The following is a 24,874-nucleotide window of genomic DNA, read 5'->3' on the forward strand; positions in this document are numbered from 1 at the left end:
CGGGGGGGAGGAGAGGCGCCATGGCCAGGCCTGAACAATCGAGCCGCCGCTCGGCCGGCACGTCGTCGCCCCTCCCGCGCCCCCTGCCCGCCACTCGCTCCGTGACAGCCGTCACGGCCACGGCTACCCGCTTCGCATAGCTCGCGCTCCACTACCGCCGCCTGACGCCCCTCGCAGATCGGGGTTCGAGGTGATCCTCATCAGTGTTATCGGTTTGCAGATTGGTTGGGGCTGAGACTGGCGGAGATTGCCGAAAGGCTGCGGGGAGGAGGAGGACGTAGCCAGGGTGAGCCAGCAGATCTCGCGCTAGCAGCTGTCGCGAGAGTTCACATCTCCGGCAACTGCCGAGGGAGGAGTCCTGTGACCGGAAGTGATGTCAGCGAGGGGCAAAGGGTCTTTGGAATATTAGATCCACCGAGACACTTTCCCCTTTCCCCTCTCTACCCCACCCCATTAGATTCCATGGGCTGTAAACAGCTTGTTGGGAAGGAGTGAAGAGCTTCCGGTCTGTTTGCTCCCAGTTGCCTTACGGGCCCCAGAGGCTTTGGGCCATCCCTGCGGACCCAAGGTTCCCTTTGGATTTCCTAATGCGGGGGTCCGTCAGGTAACAACACGCGACTGCGGTCTGTTGAGTGCTTTACCTCCAGTATTTGTTTGGTCTTTACGCAAACCCCTGAGATAGCTGCTGGGGGTGCTTCGCCCGCGGTCGTGCACCTAATAAGGGGGGCTCCCGTAGGCTGTTCTGCGTGCCAGGGTCCTAATACGGTTCTCTGCCATGTAGACAGCGCTCCGAGGTGTTCAAAGGGCATTACAGTGTACACCATCAGGTAATAGTCGTTCTCCATCACTTAGAAGCCCTGGCGTTCTCTCCTTGACCCCATGTGGGGTTTTCTTGTCAACGGTACTGGAATGGTTCACCGTTTCCTTTTCCAGCTCATTTAACAGATGAGGAAACTGAGGCAGACCGTTAGGGACCTTGCCCATAGTCAGGCAGCTGGTAAGGTTTGAACTCAGGAAGATGAGTTTTCCCAACTTCAGACCTGGTACTGTACCCACTTTGCTACCTAGTATGATAGAATTGGTCCCAAAGCCGGGAAGCCCTGGGTTCGAGTTCTGCCTCTGTTGAAGGCTGGTCCTAGGATCCTGGGTAAGGCAGTGCAGAAAGCAGCTACCTGGCATTGTTGGTGGCCGAGAAGGTGCAGGTCTGCCTTGGCAGAGGGAATTTCCTCACCTCGAAATTTCTAATGCTAAGGAAATCGCAGGTCTAGTCCTAATTCCTTTATGTAGGTTATTTGATAATGAAAAGGATTTGGTAAGTCAGGTGTGATATTAGCTGCCAGATGCCTCAGGCAACGTGTAGGCCCCCGAGCCCTTGGAGCCATCCCTGCTACCAAAGGTGCTGTAATACAGGTGTCAGTGGGACAGTCAAATAATACCACCTGACTGCTCTGTTTGGGACTTTACCTCCATTATTTATCTCTACAGAAACCCAGTGAGATAGGTAGAACTGCTAATGGTAATCCCAGTGAATGCCAGAACCTCAGAAAGAGGTAGTCAGCCTTATCAGGAGAACATGAACCAATTTCAGAGGCCTTTGGTAAGAAATAAGTTAGGATGTGAAAAACATCCGTTTCTGTAGCCATGATGGGTCACCATCTTTCTTGCACAGCACAGGTCATTCTTAAATAAGGTTAGGCCTCTTACAGGGAATCCTTTTCTATACCTTCATTTTTAGTTGCTTATGGGACCTGAAATTTACTGTGTCCAAAATAGAACTCATTCTCTTCTTTCAGTGATCCAATCCAAAATGATTCCTATTTTTAACTCTTCTCATCACTCAATGGCATCATTCTCTACCTGGAATAGAGACTGAATCTAAGACAGACTCCTCCCTGGTTTTAATATCTACAACATGGTACCTTCTCCTAGCAATAACTGAGCCCCAAAAGTGTAACAACTAATCGCTGAACTAACTTTTGGGGTGATTGTCTTAAATTACTACTGGCTCCTGGGAATTGCAGGACACAATGGGAGAGCAATGAACTTGGGATATAAAATTCACAGATTAAAGATGAAAGTTCTGGTTTTTGTTTAGTTTAAATAATTGGCATTTGATTTTTCAAGATTAAATATTACTTGTTTTCTCACTCTTTTAAGTCTTTCATAAAACTTCATTGGCCAGTTTAAGATTATAGCAGGGAAAATCTGCTCATATCTGGTTTACTGCAGGGGTCCTTTACCTAGTCCTCCTGACTTCAGATTCCCTTTCCTCAGGTCCAGGACAGATTCCCCTGTCCTGAAGACAGCTGCCAAATTAGTCTTCTAAAATACCACTTGCATAATGTTAATCTCTTACTACAGAACCTATAGGAACTGTCTTTTGCCTATAGATCAAATCCAGACTCTTCAGTCTGTGGCTGAAATGCCCTACTGCTCCTCTTTCACCAGTAGAAATTCTGTATATCCTTCAGTACTCAGTTCATGTGTCACCTTCTCATGAAGGCTTTCTTAATCCTCTGTCCGAAATTATCTTTCTTTTCTTAGACCCTGAATGCCACTTTGTACCTCTTTCATGACTCTAACAGAGTCTACCTGTATTTATAATTGTGTTTGTATATGAGGTTGTAAGCTTTATGAGACTAGCCAGGGGAACTATTTTTCCTGAATCAGCCTGCCAGCTACCTCAGTTTTCTATTTTAATAATATAAACTTGGGTTTATATGGGTATATATAAACTTGATACATCAGTAGCCATAACCTGGTAAGTTAAATAAACAGTTAATGTCATTCATTGTGCCCTGTTCTCCATCTATTCCCAGATTCCAATCGAGTTTTAGTCCATATGTTTGAGTGCCATCTGCTCTACTTTTGACCAAGAGGGTCCACTTCAGGCAACAGTAATTCTTGATAATCCACACCCATACAGACAGATCATTTTAAAAATTGACATAGTAAGCTCTTTCTAGGGCAAACCAAGGGGTCTATTTCAATTTTAGAGTCTTTTTGTTTTGATTTTTGCTTTTTTGGAAGGCATTCAGTGTTAAATGATTTACTTAGGTTCACATAGCTAGTAAGTACATGAGGCTAGATTTGAATTCAAGTCCTCCTGACTCCAAGGCCAATGATGTATCAACTGTACCACCTAGCTACCTCTCAGTCTAAGACTCTTGATGCTAAAAGATAGGCCACACTTTATTGTACTTTGAGGTTTTCAATTTACTTTTATTTAATCTATCTGCCTCTCATACAGTCCTCATGACAACCCTGTAAAGTAAAAGTTGTAGGTAATATTACTTCTGTTTTACCGATAAGGATACTGAGCCTGAGAGAGGTTTAAGTGACTTGCCCATTCTTACAGATAATAAATGTCTGAGGTAGGATTCGAACTTAGGTCTTCCTTACCCCAAGTCTAACAAACCATTATGCTGCACTGTTGTAATGTTAATTATGTTGGGTGGATGTTGTCTTTCATTTTGGAAGAGGACCAAAATGATATCACCAAGATAAAGTGAAGTTTCAGTGTGACCAACTGGCTGATCAGACACATATGAGCTTGGAATGCTCTACCACAGGTTGGGCACAGATAGTCCATGTGAATATTTGGGGTGGATACTCCAAATTTGCGCATCCTACATTTACATTGTGCTGTCTCAATTATGCTTTGCTCATAGAGCACAGCACCCTTTCTGATGTGGGCACACCATGCTGAGCAGTCCTGTGTCTCCTATGTTGCACAGTCAAATCCAAAGTTCTTGAGAGTACCTTTGTATCACTTCTTCTGACCACCGTGTGATCGCCTGCCTCATGTGAGTTCTCCATAAAATAGTCTTTTTGGCAAGCATACATTTTGCATCAGAACAATGTGGCCAGCCCACCAGAGTTGCCCTCTCTGAAGCATGGTTTGAATGCTTAGCAGTTCAGCTTGAGCAAGGACTTCAGTATCTGGTACCTTATCCTGCCAGGTGATCCTCAAAATCTTCCTAAGACAGTTCAAATGGAAGCGATTCAGTTTCCTGTCATGGTGCTGGTAGACTGTTCGTTTTTCACAAGCATATAACAATGAGGTCAGCACAATGGCTCTGCAGACCTTCAGTTTGGTAGTCAGTCTAATACCTCTTCTCTCCCAAACTTTTCTTCGAAGCCTCCCAAACACTGAGCTAGCTCTGGCAATGCATGCATCAGCCTCATTGTCAATGTGTACATTCCTGGAAAGTACGCTACCAAGGTAAGTGAACTTATCCACAGCATTCAAAACTTCTCCATTTGTTGTAACCGATGATTCCACGTATGAATGGTGTGGTGGTAGCTGATGGAGCCACCTGTGTTTTCTTAGTGCTAATTATGAGGCCAAAATTAGCACAGGCAGTAGAGAATTGATCCATACTTTGTTGCTTCTCAGCTTCAGAGGCAGCATTGAGTGCATAATCATCTGCAAACAGAAAATCATGCACCAACACTCCCTCCACTTAAAAGATCTTCCCACCCATTAATGGGTCTGCACATTAAAGGAAGCTTGATTAGGAGAGATTTGTTTTGTAGGAAGGCCCACACCTTTCTATTAATTTCTAATGAGGCACTGATTCTCAAGGATTATGATGCTCTCTGGCTCTGAAAAGTGTATAAATACTCTGAGGTGAGCTTTTACTTTGGGGCTTACTCATTGGAAGTGTTTGTTTGGCCAGAGGAGACTCTGGATAGCTGCTAAGGAGCCCTCCCTCTCCCTCCTTGGAAAATCCAGATGTTGGTGCTTCTCTCTCTGGTAACTGTATGTATGTAATGATCAGACAGTTGAATCTATCTGTTGATCTGTGATGCATGTATTGCTTATGGTCAGACAGTTGGAACCAACAGGTTGATCTTTCTCTGCTTGTATTTTCTCTGAAGTTCAGGGTGCTGATTTTTCCCCCTGAACTAAATGAATGACACATATGCTTGATTAAAGTAGATTGTTAACTCCTCAAAAGTTGCTTTCCTTTTAGAAAAGCAGATCTAAGAACCTGTATAGTAGGTCCTCCTGTGTATGCTCAGGTCATTGCTTAAATTAATCTCATTTTTAATTAAGAACTGAGAACAAAAGCATATCATGTCCTTATAATATAACTACAGATCATCACAGTTATCAGACCTATCTCAATCCAGATTGCACACCAAAGTTTGGACCAAGATTATTTAGATATCTAGGATGAAAGAATGGTTTTACTTGCTCTTTTCCTTACTGCCTAATACTGTATGCCTGGGGAATGTTGTAAGTAATGCAACAAAGGCAGAGTTGAAGAAATCACTTGTGAGCTCTGAACTAGGGGAATTTCCCAGTAAAGTTTTGAAACAAAAGTTTAACCAAATCACAATCTAATTATTTCAATATCCCTCCCGTCCCTTTTCCTCTTATATGTTCTTATGCCTGCTCAGTATCTCAGAAGAGAGCTTTTGTTGTACCAGGTCAAGTAGAGTAGATCTAATAGGTTGCATCATTTTTCTTTTTCCTCACTTTCATTTATGGGCCAGTTAGAATTCTTTCTTTGCTTATGATAGTGAAGCATATGGAGCTCTCTGGTGATGAAAGATTAGCTTAGCTTAGATGGAGCAAGGTACTTCTGGGAAAGGATGGAAAACACCAGAGTATTTTTCTTTTTTTTTTTTTTTGTTTACATTTCAGGTAACTCCATTTTCCTTTATTTTCTATTATATTTTAACCCAATGATATCAAACTCAAATAGGAAGAGATTCCTGCAGGCTGCACGTTGACTTAGAAAACCACAAATTGACATTATGTTGAATTTTTATTTTGTTAAGTGTTTCTCAATTACATTTTAATTTTGTTCTGACTGCACTGGGAAGTTTTGAGGGCTTTATGCTAGGAGTTTGACACCTCTGTTCTACTCAGTGGCTTTGGAAAATGACTGGCGAAAAACAGGAACTTAGAGCAGTGCAAATAATGTGGTCCAGCTCCAGTCTGTGAGGAGACCTTTGTTCCATTTCGCTCTTTAATTCTGTCCTTTTTAACACTCTGCCCCACCATGTAAGACCTTCCTGACGTGTCTCATGTCTAGCCACGATCTCTGTTGTACCCCAGACCTCATCTCTCAGCGCTGCAGAACTTCTGCACTTGTGTGTGTCACTAGCACTGTAGACATCAGGTGGCCAAAGTCAAAATTATCATCTTCTCCCAGATATTCTTCCCAGCTTCACTGTCTGCCAGTTTCCTCATCAATCACCCAATATTCCTATGCTTGTAATACTGGTTTTGGTTTTTTACTCTTCTTCCTTCTTACCTTTATAAATACTTAGAAAGTCCAGTGAGTTCCACCTCCATGATTTTTTTCACATCCATCCCCTTAATTCTAGATCACTGGCATTATCTTAGTTAATTGTTTCCCTGTGCTGCTGTAGTAGTCTTCGACTCCAAATCATCCTTCCTCTTCCGGCCACACTAGTCATCCTTATGGGTAATGATACTGAACAGGTAGATCATATCAGTGCTCTGACAAGATCTTAAGTGATTCTGTATTGCCTAGTGAAGAAAATTCATGTAATGTGCAAGTACTACTCTGTTTTTTCTCATTCTTTCCTCAAGCTGCTTGTAATGCTCAGAATGTACTTCTTGAGGTGGTATAGTGGACAGAACCCTAGATTTGGAATCAAATCTGGGTTCAAATCCTGCCTTAGTTTACCAGCTGTCTGGACCTGGGCAAGTCACTTAAGCTCTCTGTGCCTGAGTTTCCTCAATCTGTAAAATGATGGGTTTGGATTCTATGTCTTCAGTGGTCTTGTCCAGATATATATATATCTATTACCTCATAATCCATCCTTTAAAAGTCCAACTTAAATGCCACCCCTCCATGATGACTTCGTGGATTCTCCCCTCCCCCCTTAGTGACTGCCTTCTCTCTTGCACTCAGTGTTTTGATTTATAATTATCAAATGTTTTTTATTACAGATAATTATACATTATAGCTATCTGCTAATGTGTTTTTGCCCTTTTTAGACTTAAGTTCCGTGAGGTTAGAGATGATATCTGACCTCCATTTTATATCTGCCCTTGCTCTTGAGAGGTGCTAAATAATTTTAACTGAAAAGCATTTCCCTGGCCTTTCAAACCTGCTATATACCTGGTACCATCCTGCCTTTCCAGTTTCCTTTCACCCTTCTTTTCTAAGTTCCAGCCAAATTGAAATGACTTTATCTCCCATACATGCTTAATATTTTCTTATTTTAATATCTTTGCCAAAACTGGCCCTAGGCCTAGGATCCATCCTCTTTGAATTCATACCCATTCTTTAGAAGTCATCTCAAATGGCTCTTCCTCTAATTAGTATTGACCTTTCTTTTGCATGCCACAAAATGTTTTGTCTGAAATTATTGTGCAGTTAGCATGTTATCATTTTGTATTCCATTATGTCATATTCTGTAAACTCCATGAATGTAAGGACCTGTTATCCTAATTTTTTACCTCAACCAGCTTTTATTGAATTTACATTTAATTAAAATTAGTGAAATGGAATTTAATTGAACAAATAATCTAGAGGAACTTTGCCTGTGTTGGAATTTCTGTACCTATATCTGCTGTATAAGAAACTCAGATGAGAGTAATTGTTTTCCTTTGACCATTCTGGGTATAATGTTTCTGTGACCAAAAAAGAGAAGTTCTACTAATTATTTACAAGGCAGAAAGAGGGACCAAGGGATAAGAGGGAGAGGCTAGAGAGCTAAGATGATACAAAGCAGGAGCAGGTAGCTCCAGCATACTCATTGGATGACAGATGCAAGATCCAAAAAGATATAGGCAGCATAGGCCATTGAGCAGCGAAAGGTAAGACAAAAATGACAAGTATAATTTAAAGTGTTATATATGGTGCTTAAAAAAATCAGCTTCACCAGCACGAAATGGGGAAAGTCTTAACTATTTAACAGTTCAATACAAGTCAGCATTGGATATGATGGTACAAAAAAAAAAGTACTTGCCGTTTTACACTGTATTCAAAGAGGCATAGCCTCCAAGACCAAGGAGATGATAATCCCACACTTCTCTTTCCTGGAAGATCATGTGGTGTTCAATTCTGGATACAAAATTCTAGAAAACTGACAAGCTGGGAGCCCATCCAGGGGAAAGGATAGTGAAGGACATCAAGATCTTGAATAGAAAGATCAGTTGAAGGAACTGTGGATGTTGGCTTGGAGAAGACTGGAAGGGGCATGATAGCTGACTTGAGGTATTTAAATGGCTGTCTGTCATGTGAAAAAGAGGAAAAAAAATTGTTCTTGGACCCAGAACTTTAGGAGCAATGTGGGGAGAAGTCACTCCAGATATAAGGAAAAACTTGCTAAAAATTAAGGCCATCCAAAAGTGGAATGGGCTGCTTTCAGAGGTAGTGATTCTCCAAATAAAGACTGGGCTGCTGCTTATTTTTGATGTTATAGATTGAATGCCTGCTCAGATTGTGGTTGGATAAGAAGGCCTCTGAGAGCCATTTTAACTTAAAGATTTTGTAATTCTAAAAACTCCACTTGGAAAGACAAAAGATGAGTGTGAGAGCTCAACCTCTTACCAATCGTAGCTTGTATGCAAGAATTGATCTTAAACTATTATCAAGAATTTTTATGGCTAGAAAAGGAAATAGACCAATTGTGTAATGACTGTAAGGGATGATAGATAGCTCAGGTACTGCACTGCTCTCCCTGAAATTTGAAGAGTCAGATGAAGTTTTCCAACGCATTGAGTAAATTTTCAGTGTATCTGGAAAACATAGACAATAACTGCATATACTGAGAAGATATGCATAGATTGTTCACCTATGAAAGGAGTATCCACATGAGATCACAAATCCATTTAAGAATTAAAGTATATTCCAGGTCACTAGTGCACACAGGACAAGGCTGGCCATTAGACTTATGCATTAAAAAAAACCTCTATTGAACAATACAAAGTGAAGTCTAACAACAGAGCGGGACATGCCTTGTTTAGTGGATGAGGGCAGGATTTATAAGTTGCTGTCCCTAGAACAGGATTCCCAGCGTGTATTCTCGGTCCCAAGAGTTCCTAGGAATCCTCAGGTAATATGTTTATTCGCTAGGGACAGAGATGGTTAAAGTTGATAAGATTTAGAAAGGATCATCATTGTGCTTCTAGAGAATAACAATATGCTTTTTTAGAATAAAGTACATTTCTAAGAAGGACAGCCTGTGGTGGGCTATTAAGCAAAAAGAAAGTTTTTACAGAAGAGGACATTTATTATCTGTATGGTGAGGGAAACATTCTTTAGATCACTAAAGAGAGGCCTGAGAGCTTTGGACAGACTCAAGTAGGTGGAGGTTTTGATTCAGCCAGTGGGTATATACAGGTATTTTATGTCTGGGAGAACTTGCTGATTGAATATATAGTGTATCTAATTTGTTTTGCTTAACTCTGAATATTTGTTGCAAGGGTTTTGTTTTTCTTTTTCTTGTAATTGTTTCTTTTTTACCCAGGAACCCTGAGGGTCTTCTCCCAGTTTGATTTTTTTTTTTTTTATTAAAGGGGCCATTCCTTGAGCAACTACTTAAAAAAGCCTATTCATTGAATGGGTGTATGTCTCTCAAAGTGAGAATGCTATGAGACCTTAACCTGAAAGGGCCAGGGTCTCACATTGCATTGTGGGCCATCTCCAGCCATCCTAATGAATATCAGGTCACTGGACCCAGATGGCTCTGGAGGAGAAAGTGAGGCTGGTGACCTGCACAGCCCTCCCTCACTCAAATCAAAGTCAACTGCAAGTCATGTCATCATCTTGATGTCATGGTCCTCTTCGAGAACAAAGGACAAAAAAAAAAAGCCAATCTTGGGAGGGGGAAAGAGAGAAAATAGATTTTTGTTAATTACCAAAATTTTTTTTTTTTAATTTTAAAAGTGACTCTTACAAAAAAGACTGAAAATGTAGGGGAGTTTGTGATTATGATATATATGGGTATAAAAGACACAGAAATAAGTAAGTATAGCAGCAATGTACTAAATTTAGATTGCCGAGCAGAACCCAAAATCCAGGACCTCTATGATAGTGTTCTTTGAACTACTGCTGGTCCATGCCAAGAACCTGAGGCCAATGGAGCTTAGAGTTTTATGTGTAGATGAAATAACAGTACCAGAAAGGTACAGGAACTTCTTTCTTAGTTTTTTTAGGTATGAAGAGGAAAGTTCTTTGAGATTCAACTTCTACAACTTATATTTGTATATGAAAAATGGTCTAAAACATCTCTCCTATCCATAACCATCTTTCCACATGTTTCATAGCTGCCCCAGTTCAGACCCTTATCACTTTTTGCCTGCTATTGAATTAGCCATCTAATTGTTTTCTGTGCCTCAAGTGTCTACTCTTCTCCAATCCATATTTCACACAGCTGCCTAAGTGCTGTTTCTAAAATATAGCTGTGTCTGTGCCATTACCCTACTAAAAAAGTTCCATTTTCTCTAGGATAAAATATATATTCCTTTTTGACATTTAAAGCACTTCATTGTGTGGCCTCAGCCTGCCTTTCCAGATTTATTATACATTACTTCTCTGTCTTTTCTTCTCACTTAAACTCTGACTGAGACAGGCCAGAACTATGAACTCAAGAACCTTGGGAATAACAGGATTCACAAAACCACCAGACCTGCTTCTAGCTCAGCATCTGTAGACAACATTGAGGGGAGAAATCACTGTTCAGCAACAACCACTAACCAACTGCCATTAACACGGAGATGGGAGCAAGAGCCCTGGGAGAGGTTGCACTCCCCATAACCCTCTTCAGACCTCTAGCCCTCCTTCCAGCCCAGCCCTCAGTTATCAAAGGAAGTGACTTTTGTGGAAGAGGTGTTGGCCTTCCTCACCAGCTGCTACCCACAGGGCAGATAAGCTAGCCGACCTAAAAGCAACACCCTCAGGGAGAGAATGCACACAGGAGGCAGTGTGCACCAGGCAAGTCAAACCACTATCACCTTGACCAGTATCTCCCAAAAACCATGATAGAATCAACCCAGGACCCTGAACTGAAGAGCCTTGGGAAGAACAATGTTTCTAGCCCAATGCCTTCAGCCATCCTGGGAAGCAAACCCTGTATAAATACAGCCTGACCACTGCCCCTGCAAGTGCTGCAGCCATAGCTCCTGAAGAGTCAGAAAGAAAAGTTATTGTCACCACAATCCTTAGCATCATCAAATGGTTCAACATTGGAAGCTGATAGGATTTTGTCATTGGAAATGAGATTAAAGAATAGATGTTACTGTCTGTGAGGCAGCTGGGTGGTGCAGTGGATAGAGTTCCAGGCTTAGAGTCAGAAAGACTTCATTAATTCAAATCCATCCTCAGACTCTGACCAATTGTGTTACTCTGGGGCACGTCACTTAACCCTGTTTGCCTCAGTTTCCTCATCTGTGAAATGAGCTAGAAAAGGAAATGGCAAACCACTCCAATATCTTTTCCAAGAAAAGCCCAACGGGGATCACAAAGAGTTGGACACAATTGAAAAATGACTAGAGTTACTGTCTGCTTTGTCCTTGGACCTTAAGGACCATATGAACTTTCCATTTGGCTTGCAACTGAAACCATCCATGTGTGTTCTCCCTCATTAGAATGTGAGCTCCTTGAAAGGAAAGACTCTTCGATTTTTCTATTTGTATCTGCAGTGTTTTCTATGTAGTAAGCTCTTAATAAATGCTTCATTCTTCCATGGATACAAGAAAAGTTAAGTATAAATTCCACATGAAAGAAAATGGCACAATATTTCATTAAACACCTTAAAATGTAACTAAGCAGTTTTTAAACTGAGACTTGAAAGGAAAATGTTCAGTGCAGACTAGATAGAGATTCAGGTACAAGAACTTTACTGAAATGGTCAGATTATTCAACTTTACATTTAAGCCAAAGAGCAAAAACAAAGTAACTGAAATACTTTAATAAACAACTAGGCACTCGAGGAAGTGGCTGAAAAGTAGCCAAGTCTGAGAACAAAATGGCTAATGGTTGGTTAATAACTAAGATAAGTAATAAGACAGTAAGATGGCACATTGCTCTTGCAACCTAAATTGCCCTCGATCTTTTCAGTTTCTCTGATCTGGTTGAATTATGTTATCGGGTACCAAAAGGAATTTCAGCTGGAATAACTTAGCCATTGTCAGAAATCTTTTATATTATTTTTTTTCTTTCCCATCTTTAACAATTCTTATTTTAGATAGATTCTTGAATTAGAATCTCCTGTTTATCATCTTTTTCTACTTTAATGTCTATTTCATCACCATTAGATTTTCCAGAATCACAATTTTCACAATATAGTTCAGTTCAAATTTGAGTTTCTTGAATAGCTTGACTTGACTTTTCAGACAAATATAACGGAGAGAATAAATAGTCTTGTGTTTTTCTGTCTTTTCCAGTGATGCTTGAAATCAGTATATTGACAGATTCTTTCAAGTCATTTGCCTATACTTGAATCATGATTTCCCTCGTCTTGTGAATTTGACAGACCTGTTGATGCTGGGCCTTTCAGTATCTGTTTTTTTAACTTTTTGGTAAAAACCAACACAGAAGAGATAGAAGAAGTAAGCCATTGGAAGTTTTGACATCAACATAAATTTCATTCATGGCCTCCCATTTTTTTTTTGTTTTCAATTTTAAATTATTTGTTTTCACATTTTCTACAATCACTTCCATATATCTTTAGGTTTTTTTCCCTTCCCTCCTTCTCTTTCCGCCCTCCCTCCCCACTCCCTTCCTGAGACAGCATGCAATCTTATGTAGGTTCTACACATACATTCCTATTAAATACATGTTGTATAGAAGAATTAAAATGAATGGGAGAAACCATAAAACAAAACAATACAAAAGAAAATGGCATGCTTCTGGCTGTGATCCAATTCCATAGTTCTTTCTGTGGGTGTGGCAGGCATTTTCCCTTAAAAGGCTATTGGAAATTTTTTTTAAGTCCTTGTATTGCAATGAAGTACTAAGTCTACCAGAAAAATTCCTTGCACACTGTGGTTGTTGCTGTGTACAAGGTTCCCCTGGTTCTGCTCCTTTCACTCAGCATCATTTCATGTAAGTCCCTTTCAGGCCTTTCTGAAGTCTTCCTGTTCATTATTTCTTATAGCACAATAGTATTCCATTACATTCATATACCACAACTTGTTCAGCCATTCCCCAATTTATGAGCATCCCCTTGATTTCCAGTTTGGGGCCACTGCAAAGAGAGCTGCTATAAATATTTTTGTACCTGTGGGACCCTTTCCCATTTTTATGATCTCTTTGGTTTGCAATCCTTCCTAGAAGTGATATTGCTGGGTCAAAGAGTATGCACATTTTTGTAGCCCTTTGAGCATAGTTCCAAATTGCTCTCCAGAATGGTTGGATCAGCTCACAACTCCACCCACATCTTCTCCAACATTTATCATCTTCCTGTTTTGTCATGTTAGCCAATCTGATAAATGTGATACAGTACCTCAGAGTTGTTTTGATTTGCATCTCTAATCAATAGTGATTTAGAGCATTTTTTTAATGACTATAGATAACTTTAATTTCTTCCTCTGAAAACTGCCTGTTCAGAACATTTATCAGTTGGGGAATGACCTGTATTCTTGTACATTTGACTCAGTTCTCTATATATTTTAGAAATGAGGCCTTTATCACAGATACTAGTTGCCAAAATTCTTTCCCAGTTTTCTGCTTCCCTCCTAATCTTGATTGCATTGGGTTCATTTGTGCAAAAGCTTTCAATTTAATGTAATCAAAATTATCCATTTTGAACTCCATAATGTTCTCTATCGCTTGTTTGGTCAAAAATATCTCCATTCTCCATAAATCTGACAAGTACACTATTCCTTGCTCCCCTAATTTGTTTATAGTATGAGTCTTTATGCCTAGATCATGTATCCATTTGGACTTTATTCTTGTGCATGGTGTCAGTAATTGGTCTATGCCCAATTTCCACCACACTGTTATCCAGTTTTCCCAGAAATTTTTGTCAAACAGTGAGCTATTATGCCAGAAGCTGGGGACCTTGGATTTATCAAGCAGTAGATTCCTATATTCATTGACTACTGTGTCTTGAGTACCTAACCTATTCCACTGGTCTGCCCCTCTATTTCTTAGCCAATACCAAGTGCTTTTAATGATTGCTGCTTTATAATACAATTGGAGATCTGGTAGGGCTATGGCCTCCCATTTTTTGAACATGGAGCCTTTCTTGTTGGGGGTAAGGTTCATTCCATGGCTGTTACTCAAATAGTTTTTACCCTGAGCATCTTGATAATGCATTAGAATTTAAGAAAAGCACCCTTATCATTGTGTGCACCAGCATAGTGCATCCTGGGTCATATCTCCAGTGATCCTGATGAATATCTGGTCACTGGATTCAGATGGCTCTGGAGGAGAAGTGAGGCTGCTAACTTTGCACAGCCTTCCCTCACTCAAAAAAAGTCAAGTGCAAGTCGTGTCATCATTTCTTCTGATGGCATGGTCGTCTTCAGCAATGAAAGACGAACACCACAACAATGATTTTGTCCTTTAATAATTTTCATCCTTTGTTGCCAAAGAAGACCATGCCATCAGGGAAATGATGACATGACTTACACTTGACTTTGTTTTGAGTGAGGGAGGGCTGTGCAAGGATGGGTTGCACAGGATGAGCAAGGAGGTTTGCTCTTCAGAATAGATGTCACTACATTATCTTTCCCTTCAGATCCACTCTTCTTCCAAGTTAACTTGACTATTGAGAGCATTACCACCTTTCTAGCCACCCAGGTTCATAACTGGTATCTTCCCCAACTTTTCACTCCAACCCTGTATGTCAAATCAGTTGCTATATCTTGTCCTATCTGTCTCACATTCATCAACTTCATTCTCATAGTCATAACCTTCATTAATCATCTCTTACCTGGACTTCTGTAATAGCCTTTTAATTAGTCTCCCTTAATAACACTTCATTCTGTCCTGACATAACTGCCAAGTTGGTATTCACAAAATGTAGGTCACTTCCTTACTCAGACTCCTGTGGATATTTCATCTTTATCTCATCCTTTTAAAAATTTCTACTTTTGTGTAAATTTTATTATGTGCATAATTAGCATGTGTACACTTTATAAATAATTAAATATAGTTATATTGGAAATGTTTACTCAAAAAAATTTTTACTGGTGGGGGATGCAGTAAAAAAGTTTGGAGATGACTATTCCAGATAATACCAGAGTTAGATAGATTTAAAACTCTCAAAAGGGTAGTCAGTGGTTCAATTTAACCTTGAAAGTACTTCTCCAGTAGAGTACTCCAGGATTCTGTGATTGGCCTCGCACTGTTTAACATTTTTCTCAATAGCTTGGAGAAAGGCAAAGATGGCATAATTATTAAACAAAATTAGAAGAGGTAATTGACATACTTTGACAAACTAGAACATTAGTCTGAACAAAATAACACTTAATTGGAAAAAGTACAATGTCTTAGATTAAAAAAAAAACCTTTCCAAGTGCAGTATATGAGAGGCATGGTGAAATAGCAGGTCACCTGACAAACATCTGGAGAACGACTAAACAACAACAAAAAGAAGTCAGGTAATAGCCAGTGAGGACCTGAACTAGAATAGTTAGGGTGTGAGTGGAGAGAAGGTGACAGCTGCAAGACAAGTTGAGGTAGAATCAGTAAACTTGACAAGATAAGATATGTGAGTGGGATGTTGTAACAGCAACCACACTGGCATACCCAGGATGACTGCTAGCACAAGTTCTTGGGTCTGTTTTACTAGGAAACATAGCTGTTTTGAGGGGTCAGCAGTCCTTTTTATTTACATTCAGAAAATACAGAGAAAAGATAAGCAGAGAAATTAAGACCATCAGACATACCGCCTGAATCAAAGCAATATTGCTATATACTTTACATATATCCCTGGATGGAGAGAGCCTTTATATCTGAGCAGTCAGGAGTCTGAACATATGGCCACTCAGAATCTCAACCAGGAAATCACAAGATCCTTCTCATAAATCCCCAAAGTAAAATACCAACCTCCCAGTGTATGTAACAAAAACTGGGCTCCTGATTGGCTCGGAGTCACTAGGCACAAAACCTACATGACTCAACACAGTTGTGAACTATCAGGGTTCAAAGGAGATTGAGCCTTCAGATATTTACAATTTAGCTTGAGCCTGGGAAACAACTCCAAAAAGGAAAAAACAAAAAATCCCACTTTGCTTGCTGTTATAGATGTAGGTGTGTGAATGAGGATGACTTCTAGTTAGCAGACCTGCATGATAAAGAATGGTGGTCACTTCACCAGAAGTCAAAAAATTAGGAAAAGGTATGTATTTAGGGAGAAAGGTAATGAGTTTAGTTTTGGACATGTTGAGTTTGAGATCCCTGTAGAAGATTCAGGATGAGATGTCCAACAAGCAGTTAGAACAAAGCTCAGGGAAGAGGTGAGTTCTAGATACGTAGGCGTGGAATGAGATTGTTGTGTGTCCCTTATTTCAAAAAGGACCAGGGACATCATGGGGTGATGTCTTGACTTGTTTGTGAATGGATATGTGACGAAGAATTACACAAGGCCATCCATCTCGCTCTTCCAGAGTCGTCACAATTCACTGGCGAGACAAAAGTCAAGATAACAAGTGATGGTCCAGTATGCAGTGGATGTCCTTGTCTTCAGTGTCTGACCAGGCTCCAAGTATTCCACAACACCTACTTGTATGGGGTGTTCTTGGAGGATTAAACACCTCAGGTGTGAGAGCTGGCCAAGCCCTTTTCAGGGCTGCTTATCCACCTTTGGTGTCCACCTTTTACCAAACTATCACCTGTGGTTCTAAAAAGCTGTAGTCTGCACAGTAGCCACCACCCTGGTAAAACCATCTCAGCAGATGGGCTAACCCAAGTTCTGTGTAACCCAAAGGCCTCAAACCCTTTGGTGAGTTAGGGTGATGTCAACCCCAAGCATGTGAAGACTTACTCCATCCCATAAGAGTAAACTGATAGGAATGAGATTAAAGAGAAAGAAAGAAGATGAGAGAGCTCAAGACAGAGCTTTGGGATATACACACTGGTAGCAGGTAAGACATAAATATCAATCCAGCAGGGGAGAAGGGATGATTAGATTCAGGAAAGAGGAAACTTGTGAAAGGACAGCATAAAGAAAACCATGGGAGGAAATGGCCAACCAGTGTCAGAGACTTCAGAGAACTGAGAAAAGTCTGTTGGATATAGCAGTAAAAAGATCATGGTTGAACTTGGAGAAAGAAGTTTCAGTCAAGGGATGGAAACAAGAGACATTAAAAAGGGCTAAAAGGTGGGAAATGTGAAAATGGAGGCATAGTAGACAACTTTTGCTAGGGGAAAAAGGGGTGTGAAATGAAGGAGAAATTCATAGTAATAATTTGAAAATATGGTGGGGCCAAGTGAAGGTTTGTAAAGGTTGATGGAGACGTGGAAATGTCAGGGGGAAACAGGAAAGGAATCGGTGGATAATGGAGAGTTTGGAAATTAGGAAGTATGATCAAAGGGGCAGGTTTCTGATGGGGATGGGAGGATGCAGAGATGAGGGATTTATACAAAGTAACTCTCATGGTTCTAACTAATAATTGTTGCTGTCTGAACAAGGCCCGTGGAACTACATACATCACAGCCCAATAGTGACTGCTGCCTGAAACAGCTGCAAAATTAGATTCCTTACCTACGGGCAGGCTAAACAAAAGGTACTGCCATAGTTGACTTTATAAAGCTTCCGTTTGAATTGAGCCAGTGACCCTGGAAGGGCATTGTTGGGGCTTTCTGCTGCTGGAACTTAGCTCTTCATTTAATCTTTACTACCTTTACTAAAGTTACTTTTGAAGCCATGTTATGGTTAGTGCTCCTGATATTCAAAATCAGATCTTTAGGTGACCAAGAGAGGTCAGATCAGGGGCACTTGGCATTGGCAAAGGGAAGGGTTAACTCATACACTAAAACAAGAACAAAGAAAGAGAAAATGGGGACAAACACAAAGTCCAGTCTAGAAAGACATTTAACTCATTAGGGAAATGGAACTTGGAGAGGGAGTGAATAAGAGAAGATAGACTCAGAGAGGAATTAAGTTATAAGCAAAACAAACTCCAGCTTTTGATGGGTATGTCACAAAGCAGAGTTTGAAAAGAAATGAACCAAAAGAGCCTGGGACCATGGTGTGGGCAAGAGGAGAGAGGAGGGTAGCAGGAGTGCATCAGATCATGTGTCATATACTGAACATGCTTCTCTCTCACCACCCTCTTCTTTGTCCATAGTGGGGAAAGGAGCAAAGAAGGAAAAAATAGTAGAGAATAGGATGGAGGGAAATACACAATTAAGAATAATAATGTGAATAAAATGTACACACATAAAGCAAGAAAAAGTATGGAATAGAATCTTGACAGCATGTTGTTTATGTAAAACACTTAAAACAAATATGCGTACAGGGTCAAAATTAGGAAGGCATTTTGCAAAAGCAAAAACTGATTTGATTAAGAGACAACAGGGAAATTGTATTATGCTTAAAGATAATGGACAATGTATTAATATCAGTACTTAACATATATGTACCAAATGATGTAGCATCTAAATACTTAAAGGAAAAGTTAAATAAGTTACAGGGAGAAATAAACATTTAACACTGCAGGGGATCTCAGAGTACCCCTTTCAGACTTAGACAAGTTAACAAAATTATGAACTTGAATACAATTTTATAAATGATAATAGATTTCTGGCAAATAATAGGAACAGAAACGCGTCTGTACATATATATGTGTGTGTGTATGTATGTATGTATATAGTTTGGATTGCCTGGCATCTTTTAAAAATGGATCATGTACTAAAGAATGAAAAACTTTATAAATGCAGAAAAGCAAAAGTGTTACCTATTTTACTGACCATAATGTAATAAAAATCATTTTCAGTAAACAGTCATTGAAAAAAGGATTAAAATTAATTAGACTTACATCTGAAAGAATTGGTAGCTTAAAGAATAAATCACAGAAACAAGATAATTTCATCAAAGATAATGATGAAAATGGAGAAACACCAAGACTTTCGAGATGCCATCAAAGCAGTCCTTAGGGTGGAACAGTAATGTCTCTAAGCACTAACTAAGAAATGAGAAAATGAGTAGATCCATAAAAGGGGCATGTGATTTTTAAAATAGGCAACAAAGTTTTAAAACCTCAACTAAACACTAAAAATTCTGAAAACCAAAGAAGAAACTGACAAAATTGAAAGCAAAAAGCCCTTTGAATTAATAAAACCAGGAGCTATTTGGAGGGGAGGGGAGAACAGATAAATAACTTAAAAGTATTAGCCCAATCAGTATTAATAGCCAGTATTAAAAGTTTTTTTAAAAAGGAATTCACAACTATGAAGAAAAAGGAAATTATTATAAATTATCTTGTACAATTGTATACCAACAAAACTAATAATTTAAATGAAGGAATGTTTACAAAATTATGCTATGCTCTGATTAACTGAATAAGAAATAGAGAACTTGAATCAGTCAGGAGGAAAAAACCCACAGCCAAATGGATTTATAAGAAAATACTTTCAAACATTCAAAGAACAATCAATCCCATAATACAAATTTTACAGAAGCAGGAGTTAAAGGGATCTTACCAAATTTCTTCTGATACAAATATGATCATGATACCTTAAAAAAAAAATGTAGAACATGCTTGAGGGTTATTATCCTAAACCCTCACGTTCACTGACAGGGTCCTCAGGACATAGCTGCTTTAACTTTTCTCTGGTGCCAGGAATAAATCGTGAGGGATTGTGACCTAATGCCATAATTCATGTGTCCCCATTAGTAAGCTTCCTGACATTATCAGTTGGTATAAACTAGTCAGCCAGACTTAACTAGCTTTTAGAAAGGTATATACTATATATCCCTCCAGAAGTCTATGGCAGTCTCTCATAAGTACATACAAAGGCCAAGAGAAAATAGCATCAAATTTAGAGATCCCATATGAAAAAAAAAAGGTAACACACTAGCCAAATATCTTGTTGTTTGAGTGCTCAAAATATTCCACTTGGTTGTGAAGTTGTTTTTCACCTGCAATCCTTTTAGAACTTTAAATCTGTTTTCTTCCTGTGATTCAGTTTGTCCTTGGCCCCTGAGGGAGACACTGCCATCAGCCAATCCTAGAACTCTGAAGAGAGGATGGGAACTTTTCCAGAACTCCAAAGTTCATCTCCAGAACTCCAGAAGCTCCAAAGTTTTCCCCCCGTGACTGAGGGGGGGGAAAGAGGCTGAAGCCCAGGGCTTTATACCTTCTCCACTCTCCAATTAGGTCATTCTTAGAGGTAGAGCTAGAAAGCTTTCCATTTGCTTGAATTTCTGGATCTGAACTAGTTCCTTCATTTTATGCTGCCTCCTCTCCCTCCCCCTCACAGGGTCTTACCAAGTTTCTTCAGTCATTCTGAATAGGATTCCTATCAGATGTCATTTCACTTTTTCTAGTGCTTTTCTAAAACATTTTAAATTGGGCAAAGACTTTTCACACTTAGTCTGAAATCTTTGGTTGTCAGAGACACATTTTCACCTTGTTAAGTCACAAGGGCTTAGCAATTTATCACTTTTTAAGAGGAATGGGGTGACTTGACTAATTTGCTAATGTAGTTCCACTCTAATAAACAATGGAGAAAGGAAACTGTGAAACAGTTCTAATAAATATCGATATGAAAATGTTAAAATATTGGCAAACAGTTTACAGGAACACATCAAAGACCTTATGCACTGTGGCCAAGTTTGCTTTATATCAGGAATTCAGGGTTGGTTCAAAATTAGGAAAATGATCAACATAATAAATATTAATAAAATAATTATATCAATAGATACAGAAAAGATTTTGACAAAATGTAAGATCCATTTGGTTAAAACATTCAAGAACATAAGAAAAAACTTTTTCCTTAATATGGCAGTATACATATAAATCCAGAAAAAGCATTCTATATAAGAAAGATAAGCTATTGGCCTTTCCTGTAAAATGAGGATGTGGCAAGGATTTTTACTATTTCCAATATTTGATATAACACTAGAAATGCTAGCAATAGCTATGAGACAACAAATGGAAATTGAGGAAATAACCTTAGCAAAGGGAAAATTAAAATGTTGGTTCTTGCAAATATCATGGTTTACATAGAGCTCTCCAGAGAGTCATTTAAAATTAATCAAAACAATAGCTTCAGAAAAGTTGTAGGATATAAAATAAATGCACATAAGCATTTTTGTATGTAACTAGAAAAACCCATCAGGAAGAGATAGAAATAAAAGTTCTATTCAAAATAACCACAAAATGTATGAAATATTTGGGAATCTACCAGATCAAGAGACATGAGTTACATGAATACAACTACAAAACACATTAGGAAAATAAGGACAGTCTTAAATAATTTGAGAAATGCTTGTTTATGGGTAGGCTAAGTTAAATTGACCATACTACTTAAATTAACTTATTGATTGCCAATTCCAGTAAAAAAATATTAGTTTATCCCGCTATAGAAAAATGCTAAGGAAAATTACCTAGAGGTTCAAAAATTTCAAGTGAAATGATGAAAAAAACAAGACAGTAGGACTAGCAATACCAGATGTTAGATTATTCTACAAAGTACTAATCTTCAGAACAATCTGGTGCTGGTTAAAAAACGCATGGATCAACAGAACAGAGTAGATGCACAAAACATAGAACCAAACATACATGGTGTATGATAAATCCAAAACCCTTATGTTTTATGGCATTAGGACAATACCCTAAGCATCTTATCCTTTGGGCCAAAGAAAAATTCAATAGTCAACAAATATTGTTGAGTAAATTGGAAAGTAGTCTGATAGAAATTAGGTTTAGCCATCTCACACCATATAGCAAGATAAGTTCCAAATGAATATATGACTTGGATATAAAAAGTTACATCACAAGTTAGAGGAGCAAAAAAGAAACTACCTTTCCAGTTTATGAATAGGAGATGTCATCAACAAAGTAGTAGAGAGGATCACAAAAATTAAAATGGACAATTTTGATCACAGTTTTTATACAAATAAAACCAGTGCAGAGAATTAAAATGAAATATTAGGCAAAAATGTTTACAGCATTCCATTAATAAAGGGTCTTATTACATCCAAGCTATGTAAAGAAGTGATTCATATTTTGAAAAATAAAGAGGCATTCTCCAATTGATATATGGTCAAAGGATATGGAGCAGGCAAATCTCAAAAAGAAAAAAAATCCAAGCTATCAATAACCTTGTAAAAAATGCTCTAGATCACTAATAATTAGAGAATGCTAATTAAAGCAAAGCTAAAGTTCTACTTGATCCTCATTAAGCTGTCAAGCATGATGACTGTTGGAGGGACTGTGGGAAAACAAACATTTTAGTGCACTGTTGGTGGAGCTTTGGTTTAGCATTTTGGGAAAGCAATCTGAAACAAATTCCAAAGTCATTGAACCAGCAATAACACAACTAGCACTGTAGCTTAAACAAAACAATGAAAGAGGAAATGGATCAATATAAAAATATTAGTATCAAGCCTCTGACCAAAAAAGGCAAACTGAAAACTAGAGAGGTATTCATCAATTGGGCAATAGCTGAACAAATTATGGTGTATGAATGTAAAGGAATACTATTGTGTCATAAGAAATGGTGAAAGGGAGAGTTTCAGAGAAACCTTGGAAGACTTATGTGAACTGTTGTAAAGTGAAGTGATTAGAACCAGGAGAATAATTTATGCAATAACAAGAACATTGTAAAGACAAACAACAATGAAAAATTTAAGAACCCTGATCAATGCAAAATCAGCCATCATTCCAGAAGACCTGTAATAAGCTATGCTGCTCACCTCCTAACAAAAAAGATAATGGACTCAAGGTGAAGAGTGATTTCACTATTTCATATACTGCCTCCCCCTCTTCAGCAGTGCTTACGTATATACTCATTTGGTGTCTGCAAAGTTCATAATTTTTTAAAACAAAGTAATGTATGCATTAAAAAATCAAACGTAAAGTAGAAATTCTAAAAATTAATGATTACTAAAATTGAAATCAGAAAGGCCATTGAATTGATAAATAAAATGAGTTTAGAAAAAGCACTAGTAAAAATTTTCTAGTGTGATTTTAAAATGGAGACAGAAAAACAAATCGTTCATGTAAAAAATAAAAAGCAAGAATCCCAACAACTGAAGAAACTAAGAAAGTTATCAGAAACAAAAGTATGAACTTGGAATAGATGAATAGTAATAAAAATGTAAAATAAGCAGATTAACAAAAGAAGAAATAGACTGAGTATCAGAAAAAATTGAACAAACCATAAATGAATTGTCAAAGGAAAAAGACTCTAGGATGAAGAGGATTTCTAAGTGAATGCTATCATATAGTCAAAGAACAATTGATATGATACATAAAGTATTTTCAATAATAAATAAAGAAGTCCCCTTTTAACCTCTTTCTATGGTAAAAATACGGTCTTGCTACCCAAACTAAGAAGAGACAAAACAGAAAGAAAACTAGACACTAGTATCTTTAAAGAACATTGATACCACAACTTTAAATAATATATTAACAAGTAGACTACAGAAATGTAATAGATTATACATTCTGATAAGATTGGGCTTATAATAGTTCAGGTTTGGCTCAATATGAGGAAGATCATTAACAATAAAGTATGTTAATATGAATAAAAACTGATTATATCAATAAATGTAAGGCTTTCATTAAAATTCAGCACCCATTTATTTTTAAATTCTAAAAACAATAGGAATAAATAGACCTTTCTTAATATAGTAAACTGTCTATTTAAATCCAAGAGCAAACATTATCTGCAATACAGAAAAGTTTAGCCTTTTCAAAAAGATGAGAGATAAAGCATGAATTTCCATTATCATCACTCCTATTTAACATAGTGTAAGAAATTGTAATGAGTAATAAAACAAGAAAAAGAAATTAAGGGAATAAGTATAGAAAAAGAGGAAACACAATTGTTGCTTTTTACAGATGCTGTGATAGTTGTACTTAGGATAGGCCTGCACAACATACAGTCCGTGGGCAGCCTACAAAAATGTTAAGTTGCCATTGCGTACTGGCCTCCTTATCACTTGAACCGGTGCAACCAACTATTCTAAGTCTGGCTCTAGTTTAACCTATCTGCAATCCAAAGAAGTTTAGGCTATTTTAATTTTGGCCCCTACCTACTGCCAAGTTGTGTGGTTCTAACTTAGGACATTCCAGACAGCCAACTAACAATTATAACAATAACTTCAGCAAAGTTGAAGGAAATAAATACATATCAATCATCAGCTTTCCTATATGATACGTAAAGAAAAAATTCAACAGGAAGATATAAAGTGATTCCATTCAAAATAACTACACAATGTATGAACTGTGGAAGTGTATCTACCAAGATTCACTCATAAAGACAGATCTAAAAATTGGATAAACATTCATTATTCATGGGTAGACCAAGCCAATGTAATAAAATTTACAATGTACCTAAATCAATTTATTATTCAATGTTGTGCTAACCAACTACCAAGGGAATATTTTATAGAATTAGAAAAAATATATAGATGGAAGAGCAAAAGGGCAAGAACCTCAAGTGTAATAATGAAAAAAGTAAGAAGAAAGTGGGAAGTGGTGTACTCTATCAGGACTAGATCTCAAACTGTACTACAAAATAGTAACCATTAAAATGATTTGGTACTAGTTTAAAAAAGCAGATCAGTGACTGGAAGACAGGCACACAACATACAGAAAACAGTGTTTTAACAAATACAAAGACCCAGTTATAAGGCAAAGGACTTTAATATTTTACTCAACTAACAAAAATTGGAAAAACTAACAGCAATCTGGCAGAAATTATGTTTAGGCTAACATATCACAAAATAAACCAAGAGAAGCTTCAAATGA

General features: G+C 38.2%; 1 long non-coding RNA gene across 1 annotated transcript; it reads left to right on the forward strand.

The window, feature by feature from the left end:
* The first annotated feature begins 515 nt into the window (after positions 1–515).
* LOC140513239 (uncharacterized) lies at positions 516–20,637 on the forward strand. Its single transcript, XR_011970119.1, has 3 exons — positions 516–604; positions 17,580–17,674; positions 20,079–20,637. It is a non-coding gene; the product is annotated as an uncharacterized lncRNA (long non-coding RNA).
* Positions 20,638–24,874: the final 4,237 nt, after the last annotated feature.

The sequence above is a fragment of the Notamacropus eugenii genome, chromosome 7, assembly GCF_028372415.1.
Source record: "Notamacropus eugenii isolate mMacEug1 chromosome 7, mMacEug1.pri_v2, whole genome shotgun sequence".
Classification (NCBI taxonomy): Eukaryota; Metazoa; Chordata; class Mammalia; order Diprotodontia; family Macropodidae; genus Notamacropus; species Notamacropus eugenii.